The 18,627-nt window shown below is 51.3% G+C and overlaps 1 protein-coding gene across 16 annotated transcripts in view; it reads left to right on the forward strand.

Annotated features, from left to right (window-relative positions):
* CCDC88A (coiled-coil domain containing 88A) overlaps positions 1 to 18,627 on the forward strand; it is a 374,196-nt gene that overhangs the window by 323,546 nt on the left and 32,023 nt on the right. The gene's annotated exons all lie outside the window — the stretch shown is intronic.

Raw genomic sequence — 18,627 nt, forward strand, 5'->3', positions numbered from 1 at the left:
TGGGAATGTGGGTGGGATGGGTGCAGGAGCTCCTGTTTGGTGCTCAGGGTGGGGTGGGGATGTGGGGGTGTAAGAGTCAGGGCTAGGGGTGTGGGTGTGTGAGGAGGGTGCAGGAGTCAGGGCAGAGGGCTGGGGAGCATGTGCGGGGGGTGCAGGAGTCAGGACATGGAGTGTGGGGGAGCGGGGTATGTGGGGGGGGGTGCCTGATTCAGGGCTGGAGTCATGGGGGGGTGCAGAGGTCAGGGCAGGGGGCTGGGTGTGTGTGAGGGGGATACAGGGGTCAGAGCAGAGGGCTAGGGGTGTGTGGGCGGGTCAGGAGTCAGGGCTGGGGGTGTGGGCTGGAGTCATGGGGATGTTCCCAGCCCCCTGCCCTGAGCGGCTCACAGCAGGAGGCTGGAGGGGATATGCCCTGATTCCACCCTCCTTCCCCAAAGTCCCGTCCCCACCTCTTCTCTGGAGCAGCGAGCATGCTGCGGCTGCGGTTCTGGCTCCGCTTCTCCCCCTCCCTCTCCAGGGACCAGGGCCATCAGCTGTTCGGTCGCAGGGAGGGAGAGGATGAGGGGCAGGAACCCAGGATGCTGGGGGAAGAGGCGGGGGAGGAGGGAGCTTGGCTGCCGGTGGAGGCTGCCCTGCAGCAGCAGCTGACAGGACCAAGCTTCTGCCCGATGCCCCCGCAGGAGAGAGTGGTGGGCAGGGGGCAGAGAAGAGCAGGCTGGGCAGGATTTTTAATGGCATGCTGCTGCCTGCCGGGGTCCCGGCCACTGGCCCCGCCCAGCCTGCTGCCGGCCTGGGTTCAGCAGCGGGCTGAGCTGGGCCAGCGGCCGGGACCCGGCAGGCAACAGCATGCCATTAAAAATCGGCTTGCATGCCATCTGGCACGTGTGCCATAGGTTGCCAACCCCTGGTCTAGACCTATCCCTCCTTTCACTCCTAATTTTACCAATGATGAGCATGCGTCCTTGGCTAGAGAATAATGTATCGTGGCTGTTGCAAACTTCTCAGAAGTATTTGCCTCTACTAAACAGCATGACTTCCGTCTTTCTCAGGTTCAGCATCAACTTCAAGGTGTTCTTCATCCATGAGTTCCTCACCCAAGCACTGGACTAGCTTGGTGACTGTGTTGTCTTAAATTGTGAAAAATAGATATAGTTCATCGTCTTTTTGACAATTTTCTAATGGAACAGCCTGGAAAAGTAGTTCTTTGAGTGCTGTCCCTGTGGGTGCTCCACTCCCAGGTGATGGTGCATCCCGGCACCATTGATTGGAGATCTTCGGTAGCAGTGCCTGGTCGGGACGCACACACTCAGCTGCTGTCTTGCAGTCTCGTTAGAGTCTGCCTGAGCACGCACGTCCCATGCCCCCCTCAGTTCCTTCTCAACTGTCCTCAGCTGAAGACGGGACTCAGGGCAGTGCTAACACTCTTCCCTAGTCTCTGAAGAAAACAATCACAAAAATTTAGAAATAGTTAGTTAGTAACATCCTTAAGAATAGTTATTTAGTTAAAAAAAAAACAAACAAAAAAACTTTTTTTCCTCAAGCTCGTCTCCTGCAGAGACACTCTCCCCCGGCACTCCAAGTTCAATAATGCCAGGAGCTTCAGGATTTAAGAAATGTCTCTCCCGTCAGACTCTATGCCAGAGTCCAATGGACATTCATGCTGCGTGAAATGCCTAGGCAAGACCACACATCCCTGCTAAGTGCCTCCATTGCACAAGCCTCAGAACCAGGGCTCGTCGTGACAGGGAACTGCAACTGAAAATTATTCTTATGCAGAAATCCCTGCAGCTGCCTCCGGAGAAGGGCACTGTTAAACCCTCTCCCTCACACTCCCTGGCCAAGTCCGAACCTATTGGGAGCACACCTTCACCCTCTCAGGCAGAGAGGCAGGAAGCCCAACTGTCTCCAAGCGGAGACTTTCATAAGGATAAAGGGTTTCCTGCGAGATCCTTACCCTCAATGCTGTTAGTGCCGAAGGCAGGAGCCTCCAACCATGCCAGCACTTCAGCAGCTTTTGCAGAGCGCAGAGGCAGGGACCCAACTTCCTGTGCAGGGAAGATCTCCTTGGCACTGGTCCCTTCGGCACCAAAAATAGACCCAGTACCAACAGCGCGCTCTACCCCGGTGCCGACAAGAACGTCGGCACCAAGCCTTCCCGCCACTCATGCAGCAGCAGCAGACCTCCTGCAGGGCACACATAAAAGACCTATGACACCGGGGAAAGCTAAACAAAAGTCTGTGCATGCCTCTGAGCACAGACCGCGCGCAGCACACTCAGACCCTAGGGAACAACAACAGTTCCTGAGTCAAGACGACCTTTCACTGGCACCTGAGCCTAACTCCGTTCCTGGACACACAGTACTCACTCTTTGACCAGCCGCTCTCCCCACCTGACCTGACCACCTTTACTGACAGCGAGCTGGATATGCAACAACAACAGGAGTTCTTCCCACCTGCCTCTCCTCCTGCACCAGAACCTTTTACACCTCGGACCACGGCAAACAACCACCAGCCTCAGTTTCCCTACTTTGCCCCTCTGTGGGCTGCACCTAACTTCTCTAATCCAATGCCTTGGCCTCATTGGTACCCTTGGCCAGCTCCTACTGCCACTCGCCCTCATGCTTCTTCCACCAGACCACAAGCTCCTTCTGCACCTCCATCTCTAGCTCCATCTACTTCTAGAGTGCCTGAACCCCCCTCTGAAGACGTGGGCCAGGGACCATACCCTGATTTGCCAAACTCCAACTCTCCATCAGCTCCAGACAGAGCCGTCGTGCCTCCACCTCCACAGAATGTGGACAACCTGAAATTGTTCCAGGAACTTTTCAAGAGGGTGGCACTCAGCAAAGACATCCCTTTAGAAGATGTCCAGGAGACACAACACAAAATCCTTCAACCCTCTGCGCCCTCAAAGATCGCACTTCTCATAAATGATGCACTCGTAGAACCAGCTGACACTGTCTGGCAGACTCCAGCCTCTATCTTACCAACTTGCAAAAAGGCTGAACGCAAATATTCTGTTCCTGCTAAGAACGGAGACTTTTTATTCTCTCACCTACAACCAAATTCTCTTATAGTAGATGCAGCGAGTCACAGGACAAAACAGCCACACTACTGGCCTACCCAGCAAGACACCTTGGGCAACAAGGTTTATACCTCCTCCACTCTGCAATTCAGCATTGCAAACTACTCCGCCCTACTTGCAAGCTATCACTTTGATAACTACAATAAACTCTTTGACTTTACCTCCCATATTCCGGAGGACCGGAGAGCAGACTTTAAGTCAGTCCTTGTCCAAAGCCAATTTGTTTCCAGAATGGCCCTATAGGCATCTCTAGACATGGTGGATACAGCTGCCTGTAATACCACAACTGCTGTGGTTATGCACAGAGCTTCCTGGCTCTCTGCGTCAGGTATCCCCAAAGACCTGCAGACCAAAATGGAAGACCTCCCCTTTGATAAAGATGGCTGAGGTCCTTCACACCGTGAAAGACTCTGGAACAACCCTACTCACCCTGGGCATCTACCAGTCAATTCCCAGGAGACAACAGTATCAATCTTACCAGAGGCCATGTACATACCAGTATCGCCGGTCTCAGAACAGACCCTATGACGTGCCTAGGAATCACCCTAGACCTCCTAGGCTCAGACAAAATGAAACGCAAACAGCTACTTCCCACCCACTGGGAAATAAACAACAAATTTGAAGTGTTGGTCGAGGGTCTGCAGGACCACTCTTTGACTCTACCGCCTACTTGCCCATTTGGCCACTGCCTCCAGGCTTTCCACCATGCGTTGGGTCCTAGAAATAGTTTAGTCCGGCTACTCCATCCCTTTTATATCCCACCCTCCTACCCTTCCCTGTCCCTCTTCAGGGACCCCTCTCACGAGCACCTACTTCGCGTAGAAGTGGATCGTCGTCTACAGATAGAATCATAGAATATCAGGGTTGGAAGGGACCTCAGGAGGTCATCTAGTCCAACCCCCTGCTCAAAGCAGGACCAGTTCCCAACTAAATCATCCCAGCCAGGGCTTTGTCAAGCCTTACCTTAAAAACCTCTAAGGAAGGAGATTCCACCACCAACCTAGGTAACCCATTCCAGTCTTTCACCACCCTCCTAGTGAAAAAGTTTTTCCTAATATCCAACCTAAACCTCCCTCACTGCAACTTGAGACCATTACTTCTTGTTCTGTCATCGGGTACCACTGAGAACAGTCAAGATCCATCCTCTTTGGAACCCCCTTTCAGGTATTTGAAAGCAGCTATCAAATCCTCCCTCATTCTTCTCTTCTGCAGACTAAACAATCCCAGTTCCCTCAGCCTCTCCTCATAAGTCATGTGCTTCAGCCCCCTAATCATTTTTGTTGCCCTCCACTGGACTCTTTCCAATTTTTCCACATCTTTCTTGTAGTGTGGGGCCCAAAACTGGACACAGTACTCCAGATGAGGCCTCACCAATGTTGAATAGAGGGGAATGATCACGTCCCTCGGTCTGCTGGCAATGCCCCTACTTATACAACCCAAAATGCCGTTAGCCTTCTTGGCAACAAGGGCACACTGGTGACTCATATCCAGCTTCTCGTCCACTGTAACCCCTAGGTCCTTTTCTGCAGAACTGCTTCCTAGCCATTCAGTCCCTAGTCTGTAACAGTGCATGGGATTCTTCCATCCTAAGTGCAGGACTCTGCACTTGTCCTTGTTGAATCTCATCAGGTTTCTTTTGGCCCAGTCCTCTAATTTGTCTAGGTCCCTCTGTATCCTATCCCTACCCTCCAGCGTATCTACCACTCCTCCCAGTTTAGTGTCATCTGCAAACTTGCTGAGAGTGCAGTTCACTCCATCCTCCAGATCATTAATGAAGATATTGAACAAAACCGGCTCCAGGACCGACCCTTGGGGCACTCCGCTTGAAACCGGCTGCCAACTAGACATGGAGCTGTTGATCACTACCAATTGAGCCCGATGATCTAGCCAGCTTTCTATGCATCTTATAGTCCGTTCATCCAGCCCATACTTCCTTAACTTGTTGGCAAGAATACTGTGGGAGACCGTATCAAAAGCTTTGCTAAAGTCAAGGAATAACACATCCACTGCTTTCACCTCATCCACAGACCCAGTTATCTCCTCATAGAAGGCAATTAGGTTAGTCAGGCATGACTTGCCCTTGGTGAAGTGGAACCCGTGCCGACACAACATCAAGGAAAAGGGTTCTACTCCCACTACTTTCTGACCCAGAAAAAGACAGGGGGATGGAGGCCTATACTAGACCTACGCCAACTGAACAAATTCGTAAGAGTACAAAAATTCAAGATGGTCACACTGGGCGCAATAATACTTGCGCTGGAACAAGGAGACTGGTTCACAGCCCTCGATCTACAGGATGCCTGTTTTCACATATCCATTCATCCGGCCCACGGATATGTAGGGAAAAGGATAAATGGACACAAATCAGATATTAGGAATGGTAATATACAAAAACCTGTAGGAGAACACTTCAATCTCCCTGGACACACAATAGCAGATTTAAAGGTAGCCATCCTGCAGCAAAAAAACTTCAGGACCAGACTTCAAAGAGAAACTGCTGAGCTTCAGTTCATCTGCAAATTTGACACCATCAGCTCAGGATTAAACAAACTGTGAATGGCTAGCCAACTACAAAAGCAGTTTCTCCTCCCTTGGTTTTCACACCTCAACTGCTAGAAGAGGGCCTCATCCTCCCTGACTGAACTAACCTTGTTATCTCTAGCCTGATTCTTGCTTGCATATATATACCTGCCTCTGGAAATTTCCACTACATGCATCTGACGAATGGGTATTCACCCACGAAAGCTCAAGCTCCAATACGTCTGTTAGTCTGTAAGGTGCCACAGGACTCTTTGCTGCTTTTACAGATCCAGACTAACACGGCTACCCCTCTGATACTTAACCACTGTAATGTTGTCTTTGTAGCTAAAATCCTCTGCCTTACTAATGGGGGGTACAAAAGGCAATAGAAGATGATCTCTGAGGACCCCGAATTGTTCAGTGTCAAAACAGTTACACTACATTAAAGATGCCAGGGCATGTTTAAAACCTTTTGGCCATTACTTTGTGTCTGCCAAGAAAAGCACTTCCACATGCACATACCAGTCACAAGGATTTTTCAGGCAATGTTTCAGCCTTAGGCCACACACATGTGATTCCAACAAGAAGAAGAACAGATTCTACCAAAGGACAGATTTGATATCTGCTTTAGTGAGATAGGCACCATCAGTATCTGCAGCTCCATCTCACATTTTGTAGGTATGCTGAGGGCCACAAGCCAACCCTTTTTGTGGATCTGTTTTTTAGAGACCAAGAATCACCATGAAGTACTGATAATTGTTGTCTTAACTATAATTATTTACTTTACTTTTTGTAGTATGAGCACAGGTTGTATAAAACACATAATCAAAGGTAATTTCTTGTCAGTTTGGATGAAAAATAAAATGCAGTTAGAAACAACCCTCCACAATAAAATTAACTCCTCAATAAGAAAAAAGAGGGAGTGTGTGTTGTGGCATTCAGGTGGCAGTCCAGACCAGTAAAGGATTTTGTCACCATTTGCCCTGTAACCCTGGGTGCCTCACAGCAATTTGGTGCTGTAACTCCCAACCTGGGCTGCTCACAAGCAGCCTGCCACTATGAGTATCTGTATATAGTAGCAGTCCTGGTTCCAGCAGTCTGATGCCAGCAGCCTGCCAGCAACACACCAGTCACACTCTGTGTTCAGCCTGGGTTACAACCATCAAGATGACCACAACACACTCCCCATCTCAAATTTCCCCAAAACTGTGTTCCCTGATATGTTCAGCCCTTTCCTGTACAGCTCAGAGAAATAATAATGTACATTACTCCATAACGTAAAGAAACAAAACTACATCACGGCTTATTAACTAGCTGGAGTAAATGCACCCTTCCTTTTAAACACAGCATTGAATTGGTTTATAGCGGGGGTTGGCAACCTACGGCACGCATGCCAAACACGGCACACGAGCCTATTTTGAGTGGCACGCTGCCGCGGTCCCGGCCCTCAGCCCCCACCACTCTCCCCTGCGGGGGCAGGAGGCAGAAGCTTGGTTCTGCGGCAGCCAAGCTTCCCCCTCCCCCACTTCTTTCCCCAGCGTGGTGCTTTCCTGCCCTGCCCCCATTCCTTCCCTACGCCAAACAGCTGATGGCCCTTGTGAGGGGGAGGGGGAAGAGTGGCAGCGTGCACACAGCTCCGTAGAGGAGGCAGAGAGAGGTAGGAATGGGGCCTTGGGGAAGGGGGTGGAATCAGGGCATATCCCTTCCAGCCCCCTGCCATGAACCACTCAGGGCAGGGGGCTGGGAGCATTCCCACAAGCCGAGCACCCCAGCCTTCTTCCCTGCACCCCCCACGCTGCCCAGCCCTCTGCCCTGACCCTTGAACCCCCCCACACCCCACCTTCTGCCCTACATCCCCGCACACACCCATCCCTCTGCCCTGACCCTTGAACCCCCCCCACAGCCTTCTGCCCTGCACCCCCCACACACCCCCAGCCCTCTTCCCTGATCCTTGAACCCCCCACACACCCAGCCTTCTGCCCTGCACCCCACACACCCCCAGCCCTCTGACCTGACCCTTGAACTCCCACACACACCCAGCCTTCTGCCCTGCACCCCACACACCCCCAGCCCTCTGACCTGACCCTTGAACTCCCACACACACCCAGCCTTCTGCCCTACACCCCCCATGCACCCCAGCCCTCTGCCCTGACCCCTGAACCCTACCCCCAGGTCTGGGGTCCCGGCCGCAGGCCCTGCTCAGCCCGCTGCCAGCCTAGATGAACAGAACCCCAGGCTGGCAGTGAGTTGAGCAGGCTGGCAACATAAGATTTAATTTTAAATGACGCTTCTTAAACATTTTGAAAATGTTGTTTACTTTACATACAATAGTTTAGTTATATAATATAGACTTATAGAAAGAGACCTTCTAAAAACATTAAAATGTATTATTGGCACGCGAAACCTTAAATTAGAGTGAATAAATGAAGACTCGGCACACCACTTCTGAAAGGTTGCCGACCTCTGGTTTATAGTAAAATAAAACAGATTTATTAACAATAGGACATAGATTAAGTGATGCTAAGTAAAAGCAATAAAGTTAGAAAGGGCTACAAGCAAATAAAAGTGAAAATGCATCTGAAAGTCTATAAACCTAATCTAGCAAGATACAGTCTTTGTTCAAGCTGGTTTCTCTACCTAGCCATTCTTTTTCCCTTGTCATCTTAGGTGAAAGATCTTTGCCTAAACAGATTTCTAACCTATATTCTGTTCCAGAGACTTCAACCCCCCTTGGTTGAAGGACATATTTTTCTCAGCTTGGGGCCCCCCTGCGAGTTTTTCGGGGCCCTGGAGCAGGGTCCTTCACTCACTCTGGGGGCCCCGGAAAACTCTCGTTGGGCCCGGGCCCCCGGAGCTTCTTCCACTCCGGGTCTTCGGCGGCAATTCGGTGGCGGGGGTCCTTCCGCTCCGGGACCTGCCACTGAAGTGCCCCAAAGACCCGTGGCGGGGGGTCCTTCCGCCCTGGGACCCGCCACCGAAGTGCTGGGTCTTTGGCGGCAATTCTGACCCCAGGCCCCCTGAATCCTCTGGGCGGCCCTGCTTGTATCTGTCTGGTGATCGATGCCCAAGATGGCGTCTCTCCTTGCTTATGTCTTACAAGATTAAAGTCACTTTTTTCAAGAGGCAGAATGATCTCATGGCGTCTTTCTCTTCCTGTGAGCTTTTCATCCCCCTGTATGATTTCTAAGTAAATTGGTGTCAAGTATCAGAGGGGTAGCCATGTTAGTCTGGTTCTGTAAAAGCAGCAAAGAATCCTGTGGCACCTTATAGACTAACAGACGTTTTGTAGCATGAGCTTTCGTGGGTGAATACCCACTTCTTCGGATGCAAGTAGTGGAAATTTCCAGGGGCAGGTATATATAAGCAAGCAAGAAGCAAGCTAGAAATAACGAGGTTAGATCAATAAGGGAGGATGAGGCCCTGTTCTAGCAGTTGAGGTGTGAAAACCAAGGGAGGAGAAACTGGTTTTGTAATTGGCAAGCCATTCACAGTCTTTGTTTAGTCCTGAGCGGATGGTGTCAAATTTGCAGATGAACTGGAGCTCAGCAGTTTCTCTTTGAAGTCTTGGTGGACGTGCAGGTGAATGAACCGGTGATGGTGTGGCTGATCTGGTTAGGTCCTGTGATGGTGTTGCTGGTGTAGATATGTGGGCAGAGTTGGCATCGAGGTTTGTTGCATGGATTGGTTCCTGAGCTAGAGTTACTATGGTGCGGTGTGCAGTTGCTGGTGAGAATATGCTTCAGGTTGGCAGGTTGTCTGTGGGCGAGGACTGGCCTGCCACCCAAGGCCTGTGAAAGTGAAGGATCATTGTCCAGGATGGGTTGTAGATCCCTGATGATGCGCTGGAGGGGTTTTAGCTGGGGACTGTATGTGATGGCCAGTGGAGTCCTGTTGGTTTCTTTCTTGGGTTTGTCTTGCAGTAGGAGGCTTCTGGGTACACGTCTGGCTCTGCTGAACTGTTTCCTTATTTCCTCGTCTGGGTACGGTAGTCTTGAGAATGCCTGGTGGAGATTTTCTAGGTGTTGGTCTCTGTCTGCGGGGTTAGAGCAGATACGGTTGTACCTCAGTGCTTGGCTGTAGACAATGGATCTTGTGGTGTGTCCAGGATGAAAGCTGGAGGCATGAAGGTAGGCATAGCGGTCGGTAGGTTTTCGGTATAGGGTGGTGTTAATGTGACCATCACTTATTTGCACCGTGGTGTCTAGGAAGTGGACCTCCCATGTAGATTGGTCCAGGCTGAGGTTGATGGTGGGGTGGAAGCTGTTGAAATCATGGTGGAATTTTTCCAGAGTCTCCTTCCCATGGGTCCAGATGATGAAGATGTCATCAATGTAGCGTAGGTAGAGAAGGGGCATGAGTGGACGGGAGCTGAGGAAGCGTTGTTCCAGGTCGGCCATAAAAATATTGGCATATTGTGGGGCCATGCGGGTGCCCATAGCGGTGCCACTGATCTGGAGATATATATTGTCATTAAATTTGAAATAGTTGTGTCTGAGGATAAAGGCACAGAGCTCAGCAACCAGTTGTGCTGTGGCATCATCAGGGATACTGTTCCTGACAGCTTGTATTGTGTAGAGAGCCTCTACATCCATGGTGGCTAGGATGGTGTTTTCTGGAAGGTCACCAATGCATTGTAGTTTCCTCAGGAAATCAGTGGTGTCACGGAGATAGCTGGGAGTGCTGGTAACATGGGGTCTGAGTAGAGAGTCTACATATCCAGATAGTCCTTCAGTGAGAGTTCCAATGCCCGAGATGGTGGGGCGTCCAGGATTTCCGGGTTTGTGGATCTTGGGTAGTAGATAGAATAACCCTGGTCGCGGCTCTAAGGGTCATAGGCGGCAGGTTCGTATAATTTTTGGTGGGGCCCAAAATGGTGGGTCCCCCCCCCGCTCTCACCCTGTAAGCTGATATAAAATGAAGCTACAATGCGTCAGCACTACAAGATTACAAGGGTCAATTAAAAGTGGAAAGTCAGAAGCAGCACTTGCCTGCTTTAATATACAGTATTAAATTTTGTTGCACCTGTTGTGACAAAGTGGGAATGTTCTTAATGTTTTCTCTGAATACTGTGTGGGTGCCTCAGTTTCCCCTGCAAAGTGCCAACTGACGGTGTTGGGGACAAAGAGATCAGGTGGCCTCCTTGTCCGGAAGAGACACAAAGGCCAGATGAGGGAGTGTCAGTTTGGAGCTGGCTGGGGAAATCGGGAGAGGCCCAGAACTTGGGTCTGGGCTCCCCACCCCCCAAGATGGACCTGACTGAGGGGTCCTGTTTTCTGTACCTACAAGCTCTGTTTTAGACTGTGTTCCTGTCATCTAATAAACCTTCTGTTTTACTGTCTGGCTGAGAGTCACATCTGACTGCGGAGTTGGGGTGCAGGGACCTCTGGTTGCCCCAGGACCTGCCTGGGCACACTCGCCATGAAAGTGCATGGTGTGGAAGGGCATGCTGAATGCTCCGAGGTCAGACCCAGGAAGGTGTAAGCTTCTTGCCCTGGAGACAGTATGCTCAGAGAGGAGGCTCCCCCAGAGTCCTGACTGGCTTTGTATGGAGTTGTGCCAAAGCATCCCAGCATCCCCTTCCACACCATGCGCTTCCCGGAAGTCCGCACAGGCACTGACACTCCCTCCTCTGGCCTTTGTCTGTTTTCCAGGCATTAGGAGGCCACCTGATCTCTTTGTTCTCCAACACCTTCAGTTGGCACCTTGCAGGGGGGTGGCCCAGGCCATCAGTTGCCTGGAGACAGGGTGTCGGCCATTCTCTGTGCAGACGGCATCACACTGGCCCTCTAGGGCTTTACAACAATCACACCCCCTTATCCCACCATCTAGAGCCTTAAGAAATGCATTGGGGAAACTGAGGCACACAGACAGTATTCAGAGAAAACACCTGTATATGACCAGTTACATACTTTGAAGGGTGTAAAATAATCAAATATTGTGCTAAATACAATGATACTCCAAACTGACCACCAAATTTAAGTTGCACGTTTTTCCCCTCAGGTGAGGGTTTTGGGGTGGGGCTGGGGATGAGGGGTTCACAGTGCAGGAGCGTGCTTGGTGCTGGGGGTGCAGGCTTTGGGGTGAGCCAGGGCTGAGGATGAGGAACTTGGGGTGCAGACAGGCTGCCCCAGGGCTAGGGCCAGAGAGGACTCCCCATCACCACCACTGGCAGCAGCAAGCTCCAGGAGGGACCTCCTCTGCCCCCACAGCACACTCACTCTGCACCACAGTCACTGCACATGCTCCTAGGCCCCCTCTCAGGTCCAGAAAGCTCACTCACCTCCTCTATGATGGGTACTAGGGGGTGGGGGTTGCCATCACAGGTGGCCTTCCATGTTACTGCCCCTCACCATAACTTCACTGTGGATGGGGCTGCCCCTTGCCCAGCATGGGGCAGAAGTGGGGTCTGCACGGTGATGGCTATGGGGCAGGGGAGCAGGGGGTCATAACATGCACCCAAGCCCCAGCTGCTCAGGTAGGTCTATGAATCCCTCCCCATCTGCCCTGTGGTGGGTGGGTGCTGGAGGGGAGGGGCACTGCCTTCACATATGGCTTCCTGCCTCCCTGACCCCTGCTGCAGGCTGCAGCCTGCTGCCCCTCACCGTAGCTTCACTGGGGGACGGTGGGAGGGGATGGCATGGGGCTGCCCCTTCCCCAGCATTGGGCAGGAGTGGGGGCGGGGGCTGGGAATCATAGGGTCAAACACTCACGGAAGCCCCAGCAGCTGCTCAGGTGAGTGAGGTCAGTCTCCGAGTCCTGGCCGGAAGTCCCCTCTGCCTGTCCTCCAGGTAGGGGGAGGGAAGGGCTGCCAAACATGGCACAGCCCCCTCCACTCCGCTCCCCTCCCCCGGCCGGTGCTCCAGCAAGCAACAGCAGCTTGCATTGCCTTAGGCAGCAGCCGGCAGCAGCAGAGGCAAGGGAGAGAGACACGCTGTCTGGTCTGTGTTCAGGCAGGGAAGCTCTGGGGCCGGGCGGCAGGGCCGGCTCTAGGTTTTTTGCCGCCCCAAGCAAAACATTTTTTGGCTGCCCTCCCCCGCCCCCAGACATGAGCCCCCCCCGCCCACCAGTGCCCCCCACTCACACCCCCTGTTGCCCCAGCACTGGGCTCCCCCCCAAATGTGGGATCTGCTACCAGCACACTGCAGCCGAACCCTGGCCCAGCTGCGACTCTGTCCCCATGTGGGTGGAGCTGCTGGGCGGCGCGGAGCGGGAGTACTTCCAGGTGGCGGCGCGGCTACGGGGTGGCGCAAATAACACGGCCCCCTCCCTGGGTTTCGCAGCACTGCTGGTGGCCAAGGTGGATCAGTTCGCCCTCACCGCCCTCACCCCCGACATGCTGGTGGCTGAGGACCTGGAGAGCCCCCTGGACCTGCTGCTCTTCAGCCTCACTGTGCCCTGGCCCAGCCCCGGCAGGAGGGAAGGCGAGGATCTCCGGCTGCGTGGCTACCTGCTCAGCACCGACGAACCCAGTCGGCCACTCACCTCCTCACACACTCCAGGAGCCCCTTGCCGCCATTGCAGCCCGGGCTCGGCTCCAGGGGACCCCGTTTCCGTCCCTCCCCAGCTCCTCACACACACTGGGTAGGGCCGCCCAGAGGATTCAGGGGGCCTGGGGCAAAGCAATTTTGGGGGCCCCTTCCATAAAAAAAAGTTGCAATACTATAGTAACATGTATTTGGAAATGTAAAAAATAACTAGTGAAAATTAATTTGTAATAATTTGAAAATACACCAAATACATTATTTAAAAACATTAAATGCTTTACTGGTCTGTCTACATTTGCAATTACATAATGGGCTGTTGCTGGGTGATGGTTGGTGCCAATGGGCTGTCACTGCCTGGAGGTGGTGCTGCTGTTGCCCAGGGCTGGGTGGGGAGCTGGGCTCACAGGGGCTGTGGGGAGATGGGGTCGGAGGTTGTCTGGCTCAGAGGGGCTCGCCTCAGAGCTGGGGGTCTGGGGTGGGGGGGATGGGGTCGGGGGGTGCCCGGCTCAACGGGGGCTGGGCTCGGAGCTGGGGGTCTGGGGTGAGGGAGATGGTGTCGGGGATGCCCACCTCAGAGCAACTGGGCTCAGAGCTGGGGGTCAGGGCTGTGGGAGGAATGGGTACAGGGGGGTGTCCAGCTCAGAGGGGCTGGGCTCAGAGATGGGGGTCAGGGCTGTGGGAGGAATGGGTACAGGGGGGTGTCCGGATCAGAGGGGCTGGGCTCGCAGCTGGGGTCAGGGCTGTGGGAGGAATGGGTACAGGGGTGTCCGGATCAGATGGGCTGGGCTCAGAGCTGGGGTCAGGGCTGTGCCGGGGATGGCGCCGGGGGTGTGCCCCGGTCCGAGGGGCTGGGCTTGGAGCTGGGGACAGGGCTGGGTGGGGAGGATGGGTTTGGGGGGGTGCCCACCTCAGAGTGGCTGGGCTTGGAGCTGGGGGACAGGGCTGGGTGGGGAGGATGGGTTTGGGGGGGTGCCCATCTCAGTGGGACTGGGCTTGGAGCTGGGGGACAGGGCTGGGTGGGGAGGATGGGTTTGGGGGGTGCCCATCTCAGTGGGGCTGGGCTTGGAGCTGGGGGTCAGGGCTGGGCCTGGGGGGTAATGGGGTCGGGGGGTGCCTGACGACCCCTCCTGAGACCCCCAATCCAACCCCCCTTCCCTGGCCCCCCCCACAGAACCTGTGCCCCCTCCCTGCCCCCTGAGTGTCCCCGGGACTCCCTGCCCCTTAACCAACCCCCCAGCCCCGGCTGCTTACCCCCTGCTCACTGCGCGCCTCGAGAAGCGGCCCTGCACAGCGCTGCAGCCGCATGGCTCCCGGAGGGGGCTGAGCGCTTCCCCGCTCAGAGCGGCGTGGTCAGGGGAGGAGCCGCTCAGCCCGGAGCTCCCAGCCCCGCCCCCCTCCCCACGCGGCTCTGAGCGGGGCGGAGCTTAGCCCCGCCCCCCCCAGCCAAGCGGGTGCCGGGCTGTTTAGGACCCGGGGAACAAGCGGAGGAGGACGGCCCGTCTTCTGCAGCCAGGCGGGGCCGCGCTACCGGTAAGGGGCCATCCCTCTCCCCCAAGCGGAGCCGGGAGCGCGGCCCTGCCCCGGCTGCAGGGGGCGGGCCGCTCCTCGGCTCGCAGCGGCAGGATGAGCTGAGGCCCCAGCCTTTTGTTGCCCCAGGCACCAGCTTGTTTTGCTGGTGCCTAGAGCCGCCCCTGCCGGGCGGGGAGGGGGGAAGCTCCAGCCCTGGCGACGGCGGCGGCGGGGGGGGGCGCTCCAAGCAGGGGAGGAAACATTGGTGGAGCAGAGCCCCTGCTTGGGAATATTCCTGGGGCTAAAGCCCCAGGGAGCCCATATAAGTCGGCGCCTATGCTAAGGGTATGTTGATTTGTTCCGGTGTTAGTGTAGGGAGTGTCCTGAGTAGATGGTGCAGTTTCTTAGTGTATTCCTCAGTGGGATCTGAGGGAAGTAGCCTGTAAAATTTGGTATTGGAGAGTTGTCTGGCAGCCTCCTTTTGGTAGTCAGACCTGTTCATGATGACAACAGCACCTCCTTTATCAGCCTCTTTGATTATAATGTCAGGATGGTTTCTGAGGCTGTGGTTGGCATTGCGTTCTGCACGACTTAGATTGTGAGGCAAGCAATGTTGTTTTTCCACAATTTCTGCCTGTGCACGTTGGCGGAAGCATTCAATGTATAGGTCCAGACTGTCATTTCGACCCTCAGGAGGAGTCCATGTGAAGAACTCCACATGGACTGGTGCACGTCCACCAATGTAATATATGCCATCATATGCCAGCAATGCCCCTCTGCTATGTACATCGGCCAAACTGGACAGTCTCTAAGGAAAAGGATAAATGGACACAAATCAGACATTAGGAATGGCAATATACAAAAACCTGTAGGAGAACACTTCAACCTCCCTGGCCACACAATAGCAGATCTTAAGGTGGCCATCCTGCAGCAAAAATACTTTAGAACCAGACTTCAAAGGGAAACTGCTGAGCTCCAGTTCATCTGAAAATTTGACACCATCAGCTCAGGACTAAACAAAGACTGTGAATGGCTTGCCAATTACAGAACCAGTTTCTCCTCCCTTGGTTTTCACACCTCAACTGCTAGAACAGGGCCTCATCCTCCCTGATTGATCTAACCTCGTTATCTCTAGCTTGCTTCTTGCTTGCTTATATATACCTGCCCCTGGAAATTTCCACTACTTGCATCCGAAGAAGTGGGTATTCACCCACGAAAGCTCATGCTACAAAACGTCTGTTAGTCTATAAGGTGCCACAGGATTCTTTGCTGCTTTTAAGTAAATTGGGTTTCCATTGTTTCTGATTCCACCCTGCTTAACTTATATAGGAAACGAGTAGATAGCTGTGGCATTCCCTCCTGTCTGGAGAGACTGTACAGCCCAATATCAATGATTATCCATAATTCCTTTTATAGTGATAATGCATACAATTCACAATGACATCACCAGTGTGCCATAGGCTTTTAGAAAAGACCTCACTCTGTACCAGTGATACTCAGACCTCAGTGGTTTAGGAGCCAAATTAGCAATCAACGTTACCCAAAAGAGCCACAGTAGTATAAATTCATTGTTTCATTTACTCTGTGTGTGTGTGTGTGTGTGTGTGTGTGTATGTATATATATATAATTCACAGCAAAACAACTGACCAAGTGTTCTACAATTGGTTAATAACATAGCAGAAGCATCCTAATTGGTTAATAACTTAGATTGGTTAATAATTAAATCACACCATGTTTTAATATGTGCTGCAAACAGCCGCAAGGAGACACATTAAAGAGCCCCTTGTGCCTGCCAAGCCTCAGTCTGAGTGTCACTGCTCTATACACTTTTCTAATACAGTACAGTAATATTTTATACAATCAGTTGATTCAGTTGCTTATCACTTGAGATTCAGCTGCTCTGTCTTATAGACCTGTAAACCTTTGCCATGTATTCTTTGAAAAGTAAAACCCAGACCAAGCTTCTCTCTCCCAACAGCATGGTGTAGATACCATGCTGTCTTCTGCCCCACTTGTTAATGTGAGATTTGCCTCCACCTCTTGTTAGCTAGATGAATCTGTTTACATGATATGTAAATACATTGTGTGCAGTGGTGTTGTAGCCCTGTCAGTCTCAGGATATGAGAGACACAAGGTGGGTACAGTAATATCTTTTATTGGACCAACATATGTTATATATCTCTCAGCAACAGAAGTTGGTCCAGTAAAAGATTAATGTTTCCCACCTTGTGTCTCTAATGTAAATACATTCTCATTGTCTTTCAAAGTACTTTGAAAGTAACTCCCAGGTGGAGAAAACATATTCCTTTTTTTAGTGCAGTCCTGTTTACCAACTCTCCATGACATACCTGGTTTATACACACTTTAGTCATAATTTCAGCATATATTAATCACTTTTAATACCCACTCTGTACATACATCACACAAGAATATCAATGATCAGTGAGTTACTAGATTTCAAATGACACTTCACAAAGCATATTTTGGTCAAAGATTATTACAATAGTGTGTATGATGTGAATGCAGGGGGTGCTTATTGTCACAGGGTGTTCCTCACTTCACTGTCACTAATGCTAAAACTAGTTATTTATACTTTATTTGTAATAAAAGCAAGAAATAAGCTTCATACTGGTGCATGCATTCTTTTGGCAGACAGTGAAATAAAACTGTATCCTTTTACAGAGCTAGATAGACAACATATCTTCTTTATGCAGTGTTTCTCAACCTTTTTGATAGCAAGGACCGGCTTGCTGCCTTCCTAAACTGTGTCAGGGAGATCTCAGGGACCGGCGCCGGTCCACGAACTGGTCGTTGAGAAACAGTGGGTTAAAGCATACAAGACTATACCAGTTTTAATCAGTAATGGAAGTTGTAGAATATATAGCTTTTGTTTTTACTGTAACATTTTAGTGCTAAATTGATGGAGCCACGTTGCAGCAGGACTTTCTGAGGCAATCTAGCTGAATCAAACATACATCCTCCTAGGTCTCCTGGGGCGTGCATGCTGCAGCAGGAACTCCACCACATTTCAAAGTGGTGCATTGTACACGTCCCCCCTGTGCTGAGTGCAAAAGGGGAAGGGGAAGCAGTGTGATAACCCACTTTCAGTCAGGTACTCCTCCTTTTGGAAAGGATACCACCAGCTCTTGCAATCCTTCACAGTATTATGGCTGGCTGTTGTACTAGAGTGCAAGGGGATCCTTACATTTTCTCCCAACTTGCACTCTTGTGCGAGGCCAAAAACAATCTGGCCTTTATTTACAAAAGGTAATAAAAGGAATGTTTTAATAGATGAAAATTTACTTATCAATGTCCATTTAAGTAGCTGAAGTTATACTATTTCTAACATTGTTAATCCAGCTGTGCAATATTATATTTGCCTGTTCACTTGCGGCCAGTGAAATTTTTTTTTGACAGGCTAGTAATTATTTTTATTTTTACACCATAATTATGGCTAAGTAGCATTTATTTGGTCTGGTACCATTTCATGGTGATTTTGCATGGCTGTATTAATTCTAACATGAAATGGTTCTTATAATAGAGCGATATTAGAAATACTGCATAATGGCGATACTAGAAATTGGACATGTTGACTTTTTCTGTTGAACCAAACTAAAAAGAAATATAACAAAATATAGGGTATATGTCCCCTTTTGTGCAGAGAAATACAGAAGGTGCAGAAGTGTCTAAAAATATAGAAAAATACATGTGCATGCATATTAAATTGCTACGTAACATGCCATTGGTTCAACAAATTGAAGCAAATGACAAGGCATGTGTAAAACCTGTAGATTGTGATGTCAGGTAGCATGCAAATGAAGCAGCGGCCTGGGCATTTGTAAGAAATCTATGATTTCTGAGCACTTTTCTCTCAAAGATGAAGCCCTTGCATCTCCATTGTTTGCATGTGGCTCCTGCATGCTTGGCAGTCTGCTGACACATATATATGATGCTACATGTAGACACAGATGTCCACTACTAACAAGTTGCTGCTGCACTGCACTCCAAGAGTAAAGTGTGACTTTTTTCTA

Source organism: Mauremys reevesii, linkage group 3 (genome assembly GCF_016161935.1).
Source record: "Mauremys reevesii isolate NIE-2019 linkage group 3, ASM1616193v1, whole genome shotgun sequence".
Classification (NCBI taxonomy): Eukaryota; Metazoa; Chordata; order Testudines; family Geoemydidae; genus Mauremys; species Mauremys reevesii.